Source organism: Oncorhynchus gorbuscha, linkage group LG25 (assembly GCF_021184085.1).
Source record: "Oncorhynchus gorbuscha isolate QuinsamMale2020 ecotype Even-year linkage group LG25, OgorEven_v1.0, whole genome shotgun sequence".
Classification (NCBI taxonomy): Eukaryota; Metazoa; Chordata; class Actinopteri; order Salmoniformes; family Salmonidae; genus Oncorhynchus; species Oncorhynchus gorbuscha.
The window spans coordinates 45,572,489-45,590,668 of NC_060197.1; the positions used below are offsets into that span (position 1 = coordinate 45,572,489).

The 18,180-nt window shown below is 42.6% G+C and overlaps 1 protein-coding gene across 2 annotated transcripts in view; it reads right to left on the reverse strand.

Annotated features, from left to right (window-relative positions):
- LOC124013807 (RNA-binding protein with multiple splicing-like) overlaps positions 1–18,180 on the reverse strand; it is a 64,626-nt gene that overhangs the window by 42,820 nt on the left and 3,626 nt on the right. The window lies entirely within an intron of this gene.

The window sequence follows — 18,180 nt, forward strand, 5'->3', positions numbered from 1 at the left end:
AGAGAGAGAGAGAGAGAGAGAGAGAGAGAGAGAGAGAGAGAGAGAGAGAGAGAGAGAGAGAGAGAGAGAGAGAGAGACAGAGAGAGAGAGAGAGAGACAGAGAGAGAGAGAGAGAGAGGAAGAGAGAGAGAGAGACAGAGAGAGAGAGAGAAAGAGAGACAGAGAGAGAGAGAGAGAGAGAGAGAGACAGAGAGAGAGAGAGAGACGTTCATGTATTTTTCATTAACCTTCAGTAATTATAAATAGCTACCGTACCTGACAGATGATGTAGGACATTGAAACAGAGAAATGGAGTCTGAAATGGTATGATAAGCTCAGTAATTCAGTAATTTACATTACAAGTATGTTTCTGAAGCCAAGGTAAAAAACAACAACTTTGAAATATAATACACACAACCGATACAAGCATCACTTAACTCCCTCCCTCCCTCCCTCCCTCCCTCCCTCCCTCCCTCCCTCCCTCCCTCCCTCCCTCCCTCCCTCCCCCTCCCTCCCTCCCTCCCTCCCTCCCTCCCTCCCTCCCTCCCTCCCTCCCTCCCTCCCTCCCTCCCTCCCTCCCTCCCTCCCTCCCTCCCTCCCCCTCCCCTCCCTCCCTCCACAACACACACTTTCCTTTGTAAGCATACTACGTTTCTCTATGTAATCTACAGCCCACTGAGTTTTATGGCCGTCCTCCCCGGCAGTTTCTACCTTCTGTTTTACGTTTTAACTTTTCAACTTGGGAGATGCGAGCAAGAGGAGAACGTGCTGCATTATGACGTATATGTCAGATTAGAATGACATGAAGAATTCCGATCCTGGTTTTTCTCTAGTAAGAGTGTGTGAAAACCTTGTGAAGACTTACAGAAAATGTTTGACCTCTGTTATATACCCTTTGTTGGCAATGACAAAGTATTGAGATAAACTTTTGTTATTGACCAAATACTTATTTTCCACCATCATTTGCAAATAAATTCATAAAAAATCCTACAATGTGATTTTCTGGATTTTATTTCCTCATTTTGTCTGTCATAGTTGAAGTGTACCTATGATGAAAATTACAGGCCTCTCTCATCTTTCTAAGTGGGAGAACTTGCACAATTGGTGGCTGACAAAATACTTTTTTGCCCCACTGTATATGTCAGATTAGAATGACATGAATAATTCTGATCCTGGTTTTTCTCTAGCAAGAGGTTGAACTGTGAAGAAGAAGAAAGAAAAAAACACGACGTGAGAATGATGAGGCTTCTTTCTCATACAGTGATGCTCTGGGAATTGATAGGCTCAAAGATCGGTTCAGGAACGGGATTGGTTACAGCACACAGGAAGTAACCCGGCGGGGCAAAACTGGTCTCAATGACGTCATGGTCTTTTTTTTAGTCACCAGATAAATACATTGTCGTCATGAAAAAGACGTATTTGACCTGGTTGTAACAGAGATTTTGTACATGACCTCTCGTTAGTCAGGGTTAGAGCGTTGGACTAGTAACCGAAAGGTTGCAAGTTCAAATCCCCGAGCTGACAAGGTACAAATCTGTCATTCTGCCCCTGAACAGGCAGTTAACCCACTATTCCTAGGCCGTCATTGAAAATAAGAATTTGTTCTTAACTGACTTGCCTAGTTAAATAAAGGTAAATAAAAAAACATTTTTTTTTTTTTAAAACAACAGAAAACCACTTTACAACCAGGAAGTGATGTCACTAAAACAGATTTAGGGGTGGTCTGAGTGTAGACTCTATTTGATGCTATGATAGTATTCAATATATAGAACAAGGAGGGTTATAGTAAAGCTTAGCAGGGATAGGATATCTATGATCTAAAAACTCTTGTTCACTGTGCAGTGAATTGAAACCAGTGCGCTTCATTTGTACAATGATGCTGGACATGAACGTGAAAAATTGTGTCCCTACAAGGGGAAGAATAGGAGGTTTTTTATTTTATTTTATTTCACCTGTATTTAACCAGGTAGGCTAGTTGAGAACAAGTTCTCATTTACAACTGCGACCTGGCAGTATATTCAACTAGCAAAGTAAAATGTTCGTTTTTTTGTCTTCAATGTCCAAGCTAAGAACGCATACACATTTAGTCCTTTGTCAATGAATGTTCAATCAAACCTTTATTTAACTAGGCAAGTCAGTTAAAGAACAAATTCCTATTTACAATGACGGCCTACTTCTACCAGGCCTCATGTGAATGCTTACTATGTATACGACATCATTGATATCCCTGATGAATTTGCTAGAAAAGATAACTTTCCAAATTAAAATAATAATTTTATTTTAAAAAAATGTGCAACCACCGGACGCATCTACTAAGACTACCACATGCCACATTAATGTCAGCTTGGGGGCCGAATTCGGCACGCAGGCCTTTAGTTTAAGACCGCGGATTCGAAGTTAAAGCTGTCTTAAGTAGATCTGAATTTAGCCATGTAGAAATTCAGAGGAGTGTTGATTTCACAACTCACCATTTAGCACAACAGGAACTGAACAGATGAAGTGGTAAAACATCCATCCAAAGCAACGTGAAACCTCAAGCCGATGCCAAAACTGCACCGAAACAAACAGAGACGCCTAGCAACTCCAGAGCTGGCAAGTCGAACCACCAGCTGGCTAATTCAACCTCGATGACTTTCTCACCTTAGCTTTTATCTTATCTGAGTCAAGCCAACTCCACAGATCTGTCACTGGTGTCTGTCAACGGCAGGTTGTGTGTCATAGCTGCACTAGAACATCAAGGCAGTTGCTGACAGCCAGTAAGGACTGTAAAACAATGAGTGGAAAAGTAGAAGAGGAAAATAATATATAAGGGTAGATGAGATCTGATTAAAAGTCTACTCAGGTGCCTAATTACTGTGGTGAGGCAAAACTGAGAGTGTGGCACATTTTCAAGACAATCCAAAAGTTCAGTTGAATTATTTGAACCTTTCATCTAACTGTTTCGGGGTGACAATTTATGGTCTTTTATCATGTGTTCATTCTCATCAACTGAGAAAGGTTACTGAACTGTCCCGCTGTGGGTTTAAACCCTAACAACTCCATTATTAGGTTACTGAACTGTCCTGCTGTGGGTTTAAACCCTAACAACTCCATTATTAGGTTACTGAACTGTCCTGCTGTGGGTTTAAACCCTAACAACTCCATTATTAGGTTACTGAACTGTCCCGCTGTGGGTTTAAACCCTAACAACTCCATTACTAGGTTACTGAACTGTCCCGCTGTGGGTTTAAACCCTAACAACTCCATTACTAGGTTACTGAACTCTCCCGCTGTGGGTTTAAACCCTAACAACTCCATTACTAGGTTACTGAACTGTCCCGCTGTGGGTTTAAACCCTAACAACTCCATTACTAGGTTACTGAACTGTCCTGCTGTGGGTTTAAACCCTAACAACTCCATTATTAGGTTACTGAACTGTCCTGCTGTGGGTTTAAACCCTAACAACTCCATTACTAGGTTACTGAACTGTCCCGCTGTGGGTTTAAACCCTAACAACTCCATTACTAGGTTACTGAACTGTCCTGCTGTGGGTTTAAACCCTAACAACTCCATTACTAGGTTACTGAACTGTCCTGCTGTTGGTTTAAACCCTAACAACTCCATTACTAGGTTACTGAACTGTCCTGCTGTGGGTTTAAACCCTAACAACTCCATTACTAGGTTACTGAACTGTCCCGCTGTGGGTTTAAACCCTAACAACTCCATTACTAGGTTACTGAACTGTCCCGCTGTGGGTTTAAACCCTAACAACTCCATTATTAGGTTACTGAACTGTCCTGCTGTGGGTTTAAACCCTAACAACTCCATTATTAGGTTACTGAACTGTCCTGCTGTGGGTTTAAACCCTAACAACTCCATTATTAGGTTACTGAACTGTCCTGCTGTGGGTTTAAACCCTAACAACTCCATTATTAGGTTACTGAACTGTCCTGCTGTGGGTTTAAACCCTAACAACTCCATTATTAGGTTACTGAACTGTCCTGCTGTGGGTTTAAACCCTAACAACTCCATTATTAGGTTACTGAACTGTCCTGCTGTGGGTTTAAACCCTAACAACTCCATTACTAGGTTACTGAACTGTCCTGCTGTGGGTTTAAACCCTAACAACTCCATTACTAGGTTACTGAACTCTCCTGCTGTGGGTTTAAACCCTAACAACTCCATTACTAGGTTACTGAACTGTCCTGCTGTGGGTTTAAACCCTAACAACTCCATTATTAGGTTACTGAACTGTCCTGCTGTGGGTTTAAACCCTAACAACTCCATTACTAGGTTACTGAACTGTCCTGCTGTGGGTTTAAACCCTAACAACTCCATTACTAGGTTACTGAACTGTCCTGCTGTGGGTTTAAACCCTAACAACTCCATTATTAGGTTACTGAACTGTCCTGCTGTGGGTTTAAACCCTAACAACTCCATTATTAGGTTACTGAACTGTCCTGCTGTGGGTTTAAACCCTAACAACTCCATTACTAGGTTACTGAACTGTCCTGCTGTGGGTTTAAACCCTAACAACTCCATTACTAGGTTACTGAACTGTCCTGCTGTGGGTTTAAACTCTAACAACTCCATTATTAGGTTACTGAACTGTCCTGCTGTGGTTTTTAAACCCTAACAACTCCATTACTAGGTTACTGAACTGTTCTGCTGTGGGTTTAAACCCTAACAACTCCATTATTAGGTTACTGAACTGTCCTGCTGTGGGTTTAAACCCTAACAACTCCCTTATTAGGTTACTGAACTGTCCTGCTGTGGGTTTAAACCCTAACAACTCCATTATTAGGTTACTGAACTGTCCTGCTGTGGGTTTAAACCCTAACAACTCCCTTATTAGGTTACTGAACTGTCCTGCTGTGGGTTTAAACCCTAACAACTCCATTATTAGGTTACTGAACTCTCCCGCTGTGGGTTTAAACCCTAACAACTCCCTTATTAGGTTACTGAACTGTCCTGCTGTGGGTTTAAACCCTAACAACTCCATTATTAGGTTACTGAACTCTCCCGCTGTGGGTTTAAACCCTAACAACTCCCTTATTAGGTTACTGAACTGTCCTGCTGTGGGTTTAAACCCTAACAACTCCATTATTAGGTTACTGAACTCTCAAGTTGTGGGTTTAAACCCTATCAACTCCATTACTAGGTTACTGAACTGTCCTGCTGTGGGTTTAAACCCTAACAACTCCATTACTAGGTTACTGAACTGTCCTGCTGTGGGTTTAAACCCTAACAACTCCATTACTAGGTTACTGAACTCTCCTGCTGTGGGTTTAATTCCTAACAACTCCATTACTAGGTTACTGAACTCTCCTGCTGTGGGTTTAAACCCTAACAACTCCATTACTAGGTTACTGAACTGTCCTGCTGTGGGTTTAAACCCTAACAACTCCATTATTAGGTTACTGAACTGTCCTGCTGTGGGTTTAAACCCTAACAACTCCATTATTAGGTTACTGAACTGTCCTGCTGTGGATTTAAACCCTAACAACTCCATTACTAGGTTACTAAACTGTCCTGCTGTGGCCTTAATCCCTAACAACTCCATTACTAGGTTATTAAACAGTCCTGCTGTGGGTTTAAACCCTAACAACTCCATTACTAGGTTACTGAACTGTCCTGCTGTGGCCTTAATCCCCAACAACTCCATTACTAGGTTACTGAACTGTCCTGCTGTGGGTTTAATCCCTAACAACTCCATTACTAGGTTACTAAACTGTCCTGCTGTGGGTTTAAACCCTAACAACTCCATTATTAGGTTACTGAACTGTCCTGCTGTGGGTTTAAACCCTAACAACTCCATTATTAGGTTACTGAACTGTCCTGCTGTTGGTTTAAACCCTAACAACTCCATAATTAGGTTACTGAACTCTTCTGCTGAGGGTTTAAATCCTAACAACTCCATTATTAGGTTACAGAACTCTCCTGCTGTGGGTTTAAACCCTAACAACTCCATTACTAGGTTACTGAACTGTCCTGCTGTGGGTTTAAACCCTAACAACTCCATTACTAGGTTACTGAACTGTCCTGCTGTGGGTTTAAACCCTAACAACTCCATTACTAGGTTACTGAACTGTCCTGCTGTGGGTTTAAACCCTAACAACTCCATTACTAGGTTACTGAACTCTCCTGCTGTGGGTTTAATTCCTAACAACTCCATTACTAGGTTACTGAACTCTCCTGCTGTGGGTTTAAACCCTAACAACTCCATTACTACATTACTGAACTGTCCTGCTGTGGGTTTAAACCCTAACAACTCCATTATTAGGTTACTGAACTCTCCTGCTGTGGGTTTAAACCCTAACAACTCCATTATTAGGTTACTGAACTGTCCTGCTGTGGCCTTAATCCCTAACCAGTCTATTATAAGGCTACTGACACACTCTGGACGTGTCAAGACGAGGACTCCCTACACTGAGTCCACTATACAGTCAGAACAATTGGACATTCCTAACTGAGTTGGACCATGCTCTACTGCACTGAGTTATTGGTATGACGTTAGTTATTGTATTACATGATATATGCTGGAACGCGTGTGGTTTTGTGGTGCGTGCACTGTCAGATGTCAGATGATGGTCACATGTGTTAACAGTTCTCCACACACATCTGCTATCGATTAGTTATATTTTTTTACTCCCAGACTACTATGAAAAGACATGGGTGTAGACAGGTGTCCCTACTGTTTCCAGTGAGGTGAGATATTACACTTTTACTCTGCAGTAAACTGATTAGAAGCCTATAGCTGCACTCAACCAGACTCAGTGGTTCTGGAGAATCAAATTAAATATGATGAAAGTATATGACATGATGCAGTGTTTATTTTTATTTTTATAGCAATATCAAATCATTTCTGGGTAGCAAGTAAGTACCCTACTGTAATAGTACCCTACTGTAATAGTACCCTACTGTAATAGTACCCTACTGCAATAGACCCTACTGCAATAGACCCTACTACAATAGTACCCTACTGTAATAGTACCCTACTGTAATATAACCCTACTGCAATAGTACCCTACTGTAATAGTACCCTACTGCAATAGACCCTACTGTAATAGTACCCTACTGCAATAGACCCTACTGCAATAGACCCTACTGCAATAGTACCCTACTGTAATAGTACCCTACTGTAATAGTACCCTACTGCAATAGTACCCTACTGTAATAGTACCCTACTGCAATAGACCCTACTGCAATAGACCCTACTGCAATAGTACCCTACTGTAATAGTACCCTACTGTAATATTACCCTACTGCAATAGTACCCTACTGTAATAGTACCCTACTGTAATAGACCCTACTGTAATAGTACCCTACTGTAATAGTACCCTACTGCAATAGCACCCTACTGTAATAGTACCCTACTGTAATAGAACCCTACTGCAATAGTACCCTACTGTAATAGTACCCTACTGTAATAATACCCTACTGAAATAACACCCTACTGTAATAGTACCCTACTGTAATAGTACCCTACTGCAATAGTACCCTACTGCAATAGTACCCTACTGTAATAGCAATAGTACCCTACTGTAATAGTACCCTATGTAATAGTACCCTACTGTAGTATAGTAATATTACCCTACTGTAATAGTACCCTACTGCAATAGTACCCTACTGTAATAGTACCCTACTGTAATAGTACCCTACTGCAATAGTACCCTACTGCAATAGTACCCTACTGTAATAGTACCCTACTGTAATATTACCCTACTGCAATAGTACCCTACTGTAATATTACCCCACTGTAATAGTACCCTACTGTAATAGTACCCTACTGTAATAGTACCCTACTGCAATAGTACCCTACTGTAATAGACCCTACTGTAATAGTACCCTACTGTAATAGTACCCTACTGCAATAGTACCCTACTGCAATAGTACCCTACTGTAATAGGACCCTACTGCAATAGTACCCTACTGTAATAGTACCGTAATGTAATAGAACCCTACTGCAATAGTACCCTACTGCAATAGTACCCTACTGCAATAGTACCCTACTGTAATAGTACCCTACTGTAATAATACCCTACTGCAATAGTACCCTACTGCAATAGTACCCTACTGTAATTGTACCCTACTGTAATAGTTTTCCATTCAAATTTTTAGCAAAACACTATTTCTCAAGCAAAATGTTGCTAGGACTGTCTGGGAGTGGTCTGAGTGAGGGAAGGGAAAAGTGAATAGTAGCTGTTTTAGGCAGAGAGGTTTGGAACTCTTGCTTTTTTTAGTCTATTAACCAATTTACCGTCTAGTGATGTCACCAGGCAAACCCAAACTCCCGCCAATGCAAACAGGCTGATTAGAAGGTCCTATGTAGATTGTATTTTTAACCCGCAAATATTTTTTTAAAATTTTAAATTTATTTAATGAGGCAAGTCAGTTAAGAAAAAATTATACTTTTCAAGGAACAGTGGGTTAACTGCCTGTTCAGGGGCAGAATGACAGATTTTTAACTTGTCAGCTCAGGGATTTGAACTTGCAACCTTCTGGTTACTAGTCCAACAATCCAACCACTAGGCTACCCTATAATAAAACTGTTTCATTTTTTTCACATGTATATTTAGTGGTCTTATTATCAGCTGCTGTACAATATGATACAAAACAAACAAAAAAACAACATAATTTTGACTGCACTGGGCATTTAATTGATTTAAGGCATGTTTTAGACCATTCTCCTGAGTCACTGTGAGTTTTCCACCTGCATTCCCATAGTGCTGAGGTGCCCTGTTTCTGGCTTGGAATCCTTGACCATTTATGGTGCTCTCATGCACACCAACCCGCTGAGAGGGCTTCAATCAAAAACAGCAGACCCACCACCAGCCAGCTGAGAACTTCACAAAGTGCACACAGTGCCGTTACCTGGCAACAGTTAGCAAAGCTCGGTGCGCACCGGGGCCAAAAACATCAGATCCTATTAAGGCCACCGTTGCTGTGTGTCCCGCGGGAGGAATGCACCTCTAATCAGCCCTCTATGATGCCATTGCCTGTGAATGAAGTCATCACCTCAACTGCGATGGCCAAAGACAACTTTTGGGGGTCCCAGAGCCACCTAAAGACTCTAAAAATGGTATTGTGACTACTAGAACAAAGTCATCAACTCCAACTGTAGCTCTAACTGAGATGTCAAACCATTTCCACCCTGACCATTTCCACCCTGACTCTAGAACAAAGTCATCAACTCTAACTGTAGCTCTAACTGAGGAGATGTCAAACCATTTCCACCCTGACCATTTCCACCCTGACCATTTCCACCCTGACTCTAGAACAAAGTCATCAACTCTAACTGTAGCTCTAACTGAGGAGATGTCAAACCATTTCCACCCTGACCATTTCCACCCTGACCATTTCCACCCTGACTCTAGAACAAAGTCATCAACTCCAACTGTAGCTCTAACTGAGGAGATGTCAAACCATTTCCACCCTGACCATTTCCACCCTGACCATTTCCACCCTGACTCTAGAACAAAGTCATCAACTCCAACTGTAGCTCTAACTGAGGAGATGTCAAACCATTTCCACCCTGACCATTTCCACCCTGACTCTAGAACAAAGTCATCAACTCCAACTGTAGCTCTAACTGAGGAGATGTCAAACCATTTCCACCATTTCCAAAAACAATGGCTCTAACTGAAGATGTCAAACCATTTCTTTTAACACTTTTCACACAAAATGAAGGCTGTTTTCAGAATCAATAACAACCGAAGCAAAAGTCAACATACTCTAAAAACATATAACATGATTAGCTACCATTATATTGACGCTTACAGTATAAACCATTTCAGTAACAAAACAGTTTGAGTTTGTAGAAAGAGAAATGGAGTCCTTCTGTAGCTCAGTTGGTAGAGCATGGCGCTTGTAACGCCAGGGTAGTGGGTTCGATCCCCGGGACCACCCATACGTAGAATGTATGCACACATGACTGTAAGTCGCTTTGGATAAAAGCATCTGCTAAATGGCATATATAGAAAGATATTTCTCACCCATTATAAAGGTTATTAATGAATCAATAATAACTAATTTGTGACAATAGTGAAGAGCTACTGATGAACAGAAAAATAAAGAACCATCTGTATAGACTTAGATAAAGACTTTTATTCAGAATTAGAAAAATTTGGTATAATTATTAAATTATCTGTCTGATCATAAAATACATAAAATTATATCTATGTCACAATTGATTGTTTCATAAGCAATTATAATATTCCTAAATCGATGATTTCTAAAGTATGGAATGCGTCCTTTCTTCAAGTCAGAGATGCATGGCGTCAGATAGGTGTGTTCCGAGTTCGAGTTCATGTGTGCTTTTTTTTGACCACCCGTTTCTGTTTAACATGAGAGACATGACCTTGGAGTGTGAGTGGGATGAATATTATTTGTGTCGGAGCCACGTTCCCTAGATAGAGGACTCAGGTGTGGTAGGTAGAGATCTGGCCCTGGAGTTTAGACTTGGCATTGTGAGGTCTGATTTGTGTGTGTGCAAACATTTGTCCTTTTTCAGAAATGCGCAAGTATGTATTAATAAACGTGTGAATTGGAAAGATATTTTTGTCACTGTTCTCTGTTATTGTCCGTCTTTATAGTTAAAAGAAACTGAAGGCCTTCTAAGTGTCAAACGACCCAAAATGGATGAATCCATCTAAGGCTGTTGTTAATCCTGCATGAGTCAGGGTGAAAACAAAAGGTCAAGTTCCCCATTCAAGATCAGAGGTCATAGCAAGGTTAGTGTTTGGGTCATGGGTTAACTGAGAGGTCAAATACACTAAAACCAAGAAAGGGGTTTGAACCACCAATCACTGCCTCTCAAAGTTCTGTCAATGTTAAAGCAAGTGACTGAAGCAAGAACACGTTAAAACAAAATATATTTTTGTTTATTAAACAAATGATTGAAGACAGAGCAAATAAAGAGCTGTCTTTAGGTGTTGTGTTCTCCTTGTCTTCCTCTCATTTAAACTGAACCCCGTCCTAAGCCTTTAGGTTTCTTCATTTCCTGTCAATCAACCGCCGTTCATCTTGAACCCAGAGACAGGCTACGAGGGGTATTTTAACACGTCAACAGGAAGGATATTTTCACAGACTGTCAAGTAGATTGTCCGTTTTTGGGCTACATTTACAGCTGCCGCAGTATGCTAAATAGCTATTTCCTCTCCCTATACACTTCCTCCTCTCTGTGGTAAGACCCTCCCCTCTCTCTGTGATAAGACCCTCCCCCCTCTCTGTGATAAGACCCTCCCCCCTCTCTGTGATAAGACCCTTCACCCTCTCTGTGGTAAGACCCTTCACCCTCTCTGTGGTAAGACCCTCCCCCCTCTCTGTGATAAGACCTTCCCCTCTCTCTGTGATAAGACCCTTCACCCTCTCTGTGGTAAGACCCTCCCCCCATCTCTGTGGTAAGACCCATCCCCTCTCTGTGATAAGACCCTCCCCTCTCTCTGTGGTAAAACCCTCCCCCTCTCTGTGGTAAGACCCTCCCCACTCTCTGTGGTAAGACCCTCCCCCTCTCTGTGGTAAGACCCTCCCCTCTCTCTGTGATAAGACCCTCCCCATAAGACCCTCCCCTCTGTGGTAAGACCCTCCCCCTCTCTGTGATAAGACCATCTCCCCTCTCTCTGTGGTAAGACCCTCCCCCTCTCTGTGGACCCCCCCCTAAGACCCTCCCCTCTCTGTGGTAAGACCCATCCTCCTGTGATAAGACCCTCCCCTCTCTCTGTGGTAAAACCCTCCCCCCTCTCTGTGGTAAGACCTCCCCACTCTCTGTGGTAAGACCCTCCCCCTCTCTGTGGTAAGACCCTCCCCCCTCTCTGTGTTAAGACCCCCCTCTCTGTGATAAGACCCTCCCCCCTCTCTGTGGTAAGACCCTTCCCCCTCTCGGTGATAAGACCCTCCCCCTCTCTGTGGTAAGACCCTCCCCCTCTCTGTGATAAGACCCTCCCACCTCTCTGTGGTAAGACCCTCCCCCTCTCTGTGGTAAGACCCTCCCCCTCTCTGTGGTAAGACCCTCCCCCTCTCTGTGGTAAGACCGTCCCCTCTCTGTGATAAGACCCTCCCCCCTCTCTGTGGTAAGACCCTCCCCCCTCTCTGTGGTAAGACCGTCTCCATAGGCTGACTCAACAGCATTCCAAAGACAATAATTAGAACGGGCTAATTGAGCCTTTCCCACGAATCCCTTTGTTACTGATCCCCCCAACCTTGGTCTTTTTTGTTTTGAAGTCGGTAAAAGCATGAGTTAAACTGGACAGAGACTCACTTCTGTTTAAGCTTAAAACTTCCAGTTACAGAAGAAAATTACCCTTTAAAAATCAACTATTTCTAAAACAAACAGTAGCCAGTAGTCAGTAGTCAGCAGTCAGCAGTCAGTAGCCAGTAGTCAGCAGCCAGTAGTCAGCAGTCAGCAGTCAGCAGTCAGCAGTCAGAAGTCAGCAGTCAGTAGCCTGTAGTCAGCAGTCTGTAGCTAGTAGTCAGTAGTCAGCAGTCAGCAGTCAGTAGCCAGTAGTCAGTAGTCAGCAGTCAGCAGTCAGTAGCCAGTAGTCAGCAGTCAGCAGTCAGTAGCCAGTAGCCAGTAGTCAGCAGTCAGTAGCCAGTAGTCAGTAGTCAGCAGTCAGTAGTCAGTAGCCAGTAGTCAGCGGTCAGTAGTCAGTAGTTAGTAGTTAGTAGTCAGTAGTCAGCAGTCAGTAGCCAGTAGCCAGTAGTCAGCAGTCAGTAGTCAGCCTCACATGTTCTGCCTGGCAGCTCTCTCGTCTTTAGGGTTCCCATGACCATAAACGGGTCATCTCAGGGTCATCTGTTAAACGCTGAGGGTCATCTCAGGGTCATCTGCTAAACGCTGAGGGTCATCTCAGGGTCATCTGTTAAACGCTGAGGGTCATCTCAGGGTCATCTGCTAAACGCTGAGGGTCATCTGTTAAACGCTGAGGGTCATCTGTTAAACGCTGAGGGTCATCTGCTAAACGCTGAGGGTCATCTCAGGGTCATCTGCTAAATGCTGAGGGTCATCTGTTAAACGCTGAGGGTCATCTGTTAAACGCTGAGGGTCATCTGTTAAACGCTGAGGGTCATCTGCTAAATGCTGAGGGTCATCTGTTAAACGCTGAGGGTCATCTCTTAAACGCTGAGGGTCATCTGTTAAACGCTGAGGGTCATCTACTAAACGCTGAGGGTCATCTACTAAACGCTGAGGGTCATCTACTAAACGCTGAGGGTCATCTCAGGGTCATCTGCTAAATGCTGAGGGTCATCTACTAAACGCTGAGGGTCATCTACTAAACGCTGAGGGTCATCTACTAAACGCTGAGGGTCATCTCAGGGTCATCTGCTAAATGCTGAGGGTCATCTACTAAACACTGAGGGTCATCTACTAAACGCTGAGGGTCATCTGCTAAGCGCTGAGGGTCATCTCAGGGTCATCTACTAAACGCTGAGGGTAATCTACTAAACGCTGAGGGTCATCTACTAAACGCTGAGGGTCATCTACTAAACGCTGAGGGTCATCTGCTAAACGCTGAGGGTCATCTACTAAACGCTGAGGGTCATCTACTAAACGCTGAGGGTCATCTACTAAACGCTGAGGGTCATCTGTTAAACGCTGAGGGTCATCTACTAAACGCTGAGGGTCATCTACTAAATGCTGAGGGTCATCTACTAAACGCTGAGGGTCATCTACTAAACGCTGAGGGTCATATACTAAACGCTGAGGGTCATCTACTAAACGCTGAGGGTCATCTACTAAACGCTGAGGGTCATCTACTAAACGCTGAGGGTCATCTACTAAACGCTGAGGGTCATCTGTTAAACGCTGAGGGTCATCTACTAAACGCTGAGGGTCATCTACTAAATGCTGAGGGTCATCTGTTAAACGCTGAGGGTCATCTACTAAACGCTGAGGGTCATATACTAAACGCTGAGGGTCATCTACTAAACGCTGAGGGTCATCTACTAAACGCTGAGGGTCATCTACTAAACGCTGAGGGTCATCTACTAAACGCTGAGGGTCATCTACTAAACGCTGAGGGTCATCTGTTAAACGCTGAGGGTCATCTACTAAACGCTGAGGGTCATCTACTAAATGCTGAGGGTCATCTACTAAACGCTGAGGGTCATCTACTAAACGCTGAGGGTCATATACTAAACGCTGAGGGTCATCTACTAAACGCTGAGGGTCATCTACTAAACGCTGAGGGTCATCTCAGGGTCATCTGTTAAACGCTGAGGGTCATCTCAGGGTCATCTGCTAAACGCTGAGGGTCATCTCAGGGTCATCTGTTAAACGCTGAGGGTCATCTCAGGGTCATCTGCTAAACGCTGAGGGTCATCTCAGGGTCATCTGTTAAATGCTGAGGGTCATCTGTTAAACGCTGAGGGTCATCTCAGGGTCATGCTTTCACATTATGATATACCCCAATAGAGAGCTGGTCTGCTGGGATATGGGGAGGGATGGGTTATAGAGAAAATGGAGAGAGAGGAAGTAGGGGAGTTGGATCGAGAGAGAGAGGAAGATGATGGTTGGTAGTTGAATGAGAGAGAGACTAAGGTGATGGTTGGTAGTTGAATGAGAGAGAGACTAAGGTGATGGTTGGTAGTTGAATGAGAGAGAGACTAAGGTGATGGTTGGTAGTTGAATGAGAGAGAGACTAAGGTGATGGTTGGTAGTTGAATGAGAGAGATGCTAAGATGATGGTTGGTAGTTGAATGAGAGAGATGCTAAGATGATGGTTGGTAGTTGAATGAGAGAGATGCTAAGATGATGGTTGGTAGTTGAATGAGAGAGATGCTAAGATGATGGTTGGTAGTTGAATGAGAGAGATGCTAAGATGATGGTTGGTAGTTGAATGAGAGAGAGACTAAGATGGTGGTTGGTGCCACTGAGTGTCATTATAATGCCAGGAGTTAGTGAGAGCATGAGTGAAAAAGGGATAGTGAGGGAGAGAAAGAGGGGGGGGGGTGTTAAGATAGATGTGGTTAATTATAGTATGTGAGTGAGAGAGACTAAGTGCAGGTGACAGAATAAGCACATAGACCCAGCATGACAAAACAAACCAAACCGCCAGACGTATCTCAGAAAGGCTGGCACGTCTCCCAACACTACTATCTGTCAATGATCACACAGCATCATAAGACATGAATGGACCTTAAGTCAGCAATGAGGGGTTTTATAAACCAAGATGATCAGTGTATTCACACAACGGCTGCTTCGTTTCTCCTCTTACTGGAGTATTCTCAAATGGTTTTGAAGACTTCTGTACAATTCTAAACACTGCTTTTTTTCTTTCTTCCTCCCAGCGTCACATTTCACAGTCGAACCAGCAGTTGTTGACACTAAGCCTTGTTGTGTTTTCAAATACCTCTTGTCACACAGCTGACAAATGTCCAAGATAAGATAACAATTCCCCTAGCGCTTTTATAAATAAACTCAACCCATCGGGTGGGGGGAAGGTAGTGTGTGTGTGTGTGTGTGTGTGTGTGTGTGTGTGTGTGTGTGTGTGTGTGTGTGTGTGTGTGTGTGTGTGTGTGTGTGTGTGTGTGTGTGTGTGTGTGTGTGTGTGTGTGTGTGTGCACCCTATTATAACCAGATTATGGCTCCAGTATCCCCCCCCCCCTCCTGATATGTTTCACGTCATAGTTTGTTAATGTATCTGTGTGCCCTTTTCACAAACAGAACCCCCCCACCACCACCACCACACACACACACACACACACACACACACACACACACACACACACACACACACACACACACACACACACACACACACACACACACACACACACACACACACACACACACACACACACACACACACACACACACACACAGGGGACATCGTGGCTTCACTCATCTTCACTCATCTTCACTCATCTTCCTCCTTCATCATTTTCCCACTGCATAACTCCCTGCTAAGATGTATCTGAAAAGGTCAACCTGGCCACATGACCTGCCATTTGAAGAGGACGTAGATAGACAAAAACGGGCCTGCACAATTCAATTAGGCTCCAGGGAGGGATGGTTGCATCTGTTGGACTGTAGTTAAGTGCAAATCTCTGCCAAGCTCTTCAAGTTTATTGTAACTTCTTGACCAAACACATAAACCTATGGCTGGGCTCTGTTCTAACACGTAATCTCAGTGAGACTAACCTGTGTAAATAAAGGTTTAAATCAATAAATGAATAACAATAATATATTGATACAATTTTAATGGCTAAGATCAAATAGGAATCGGTCACTTGATAAGCCCTGTAATGAAGCCTTCAAAAGGCACAATGCAACATTAGCCTCAACAGTAAGCAAACACTTTGTTCCAAATGAAATGCTTGTTTTAAAGTGAGGTCAGATTGCCAGGTTGAAGATGAGATGAGTGTGGATGTATTGAGGAATGTGGAGATACGGAGATGTCACAGAGAGGTGGAGGAATGTGAAGATATGGAGATGTGGCAGAGGGGTGGAGGTTGTGCAGGGGAGCATGAAGGTTAGAGGTGATTTATCTAAAACTCCTACAGGAAATGTATGTAAATTCTTCCATTTCTTTGTTCTAGAGAAAGCATTGTCTCGCTTCACTTTCTTTCCCCCACACTCTGCTATTCATTGTGTTTTGAGGGCATCTTGAATTGTAACCAGGACTGCTGGTCAATCCTACCTCATATAATCCACAGTTACAATAATAATTTATTTCACATTGCCTACAGCAATGATCACCAGTACTGGGGGTTGGGGAGTGCTACAGTACGGGGTTCTAGTCAAGTACTGAAACACAAATTCAACTAATATATGAATCATTCAATAATGATTGTGTCATCAGCAGAATATTAACAGAATATCAACAGAATGTTGACAGAATATCAACATAATATTAACAAAATATTGGCAGAATATCAACAGAATATCAACAGAATGTTGGCAGAATATCAACAGAATATCAATAGAATATTAACAGAATATCAACAGAATGTTGACAGAATATCAACAGAATATCAATATAATATCAACAGAATGTTGACAGAATATCAACAGAATGTTGACAGAATATCAATAGAATATCAACAGAATGTTGACAGAATATCAACAGAATGTTGACAGAATATCAACAGAATGTTGACAGAATATCAACAGAATGTTGACAGAATATCAATAGAATATCAACAGAATGTTGACAGAATATCAACAGAATGTTGACAGAATATCAATAGAATATCAACAGAATGTTGACAGAATATCAACAGAATGTTGACAGAATATCAATAGAATATCAACAGAATGTTGACAGAATGTAATCCAGCACCAGTCAAGTCTCAAAGCGACACTAGTTTACAGTGAACACAGTGTGTGTGTGTAAGAACAATGAAGCAGGTGTATACTGCACTGAATTGCACAGGTGATTGCTACTTCAACTGTTTTTGAGGAAGATGCCAGAATTAGCAGTTGAACTTTGACGCTTTTACCATGATGAACTAGTGTTACTGTGTGGTGTTGTTGAACAGTAAACTGACACCCTATATTACTTGTTTTTGACGAGAGGACAGTGTTTTCCCAGCAAACCAAAATTGGTTCTGTGAATGTTCCCAGATTGTAGGAAACATGTAAGATCCATATTTGAGCAACTTCGAAATGTAATGTGTCAGTCTAGGAATAAAATAACTCATACCTACACATACTGACTTTGCAAGCAGTGGTACCTATCCACCGGGCACACACTGGTTGAATCAATGAAATGACGTGGAAACAATGTGGAATAGATGTTACATTGACATCGGTGCCCAGTGGGAACTTATTTAGAGATTAGTGAACAAGCAGGAAAAGCTGCCAGTCATACACACTAGAAAGTATATTTCTTTGAAATTATTCAAATGTTTTTCAGCTCGAAGCAGAGTATGTGTGTGTGTGTGTGTGTGTGTGTGTGTGTGTGTGTGTGTGTGTGTGTGTGTGTGTGTGTGTGTGTGTGTGTGTGTGTGTGTGTGTGTGTGTGTGTGTGTGTGTGTGTGTGTGTGTGTGTGTGTGTGTGTGTGTGTGTGTGTGTGTGTGTGTGTGTGTGTGTGTTTGTGTCTCTATTAGTTGATCTGTGTTTGAGTGTGTGGCCTGTATCTGTTAGTGCTGAGCGATTTAACCAAAATGTCACACAAAAAAATAAAAATAAAAAATAAACCAGGAATTGACCGGCATCGGTTCAATTATTTATATTCCATTTCGTTAATTTTTTTTCTGTGATGTCAATGCTAACATTG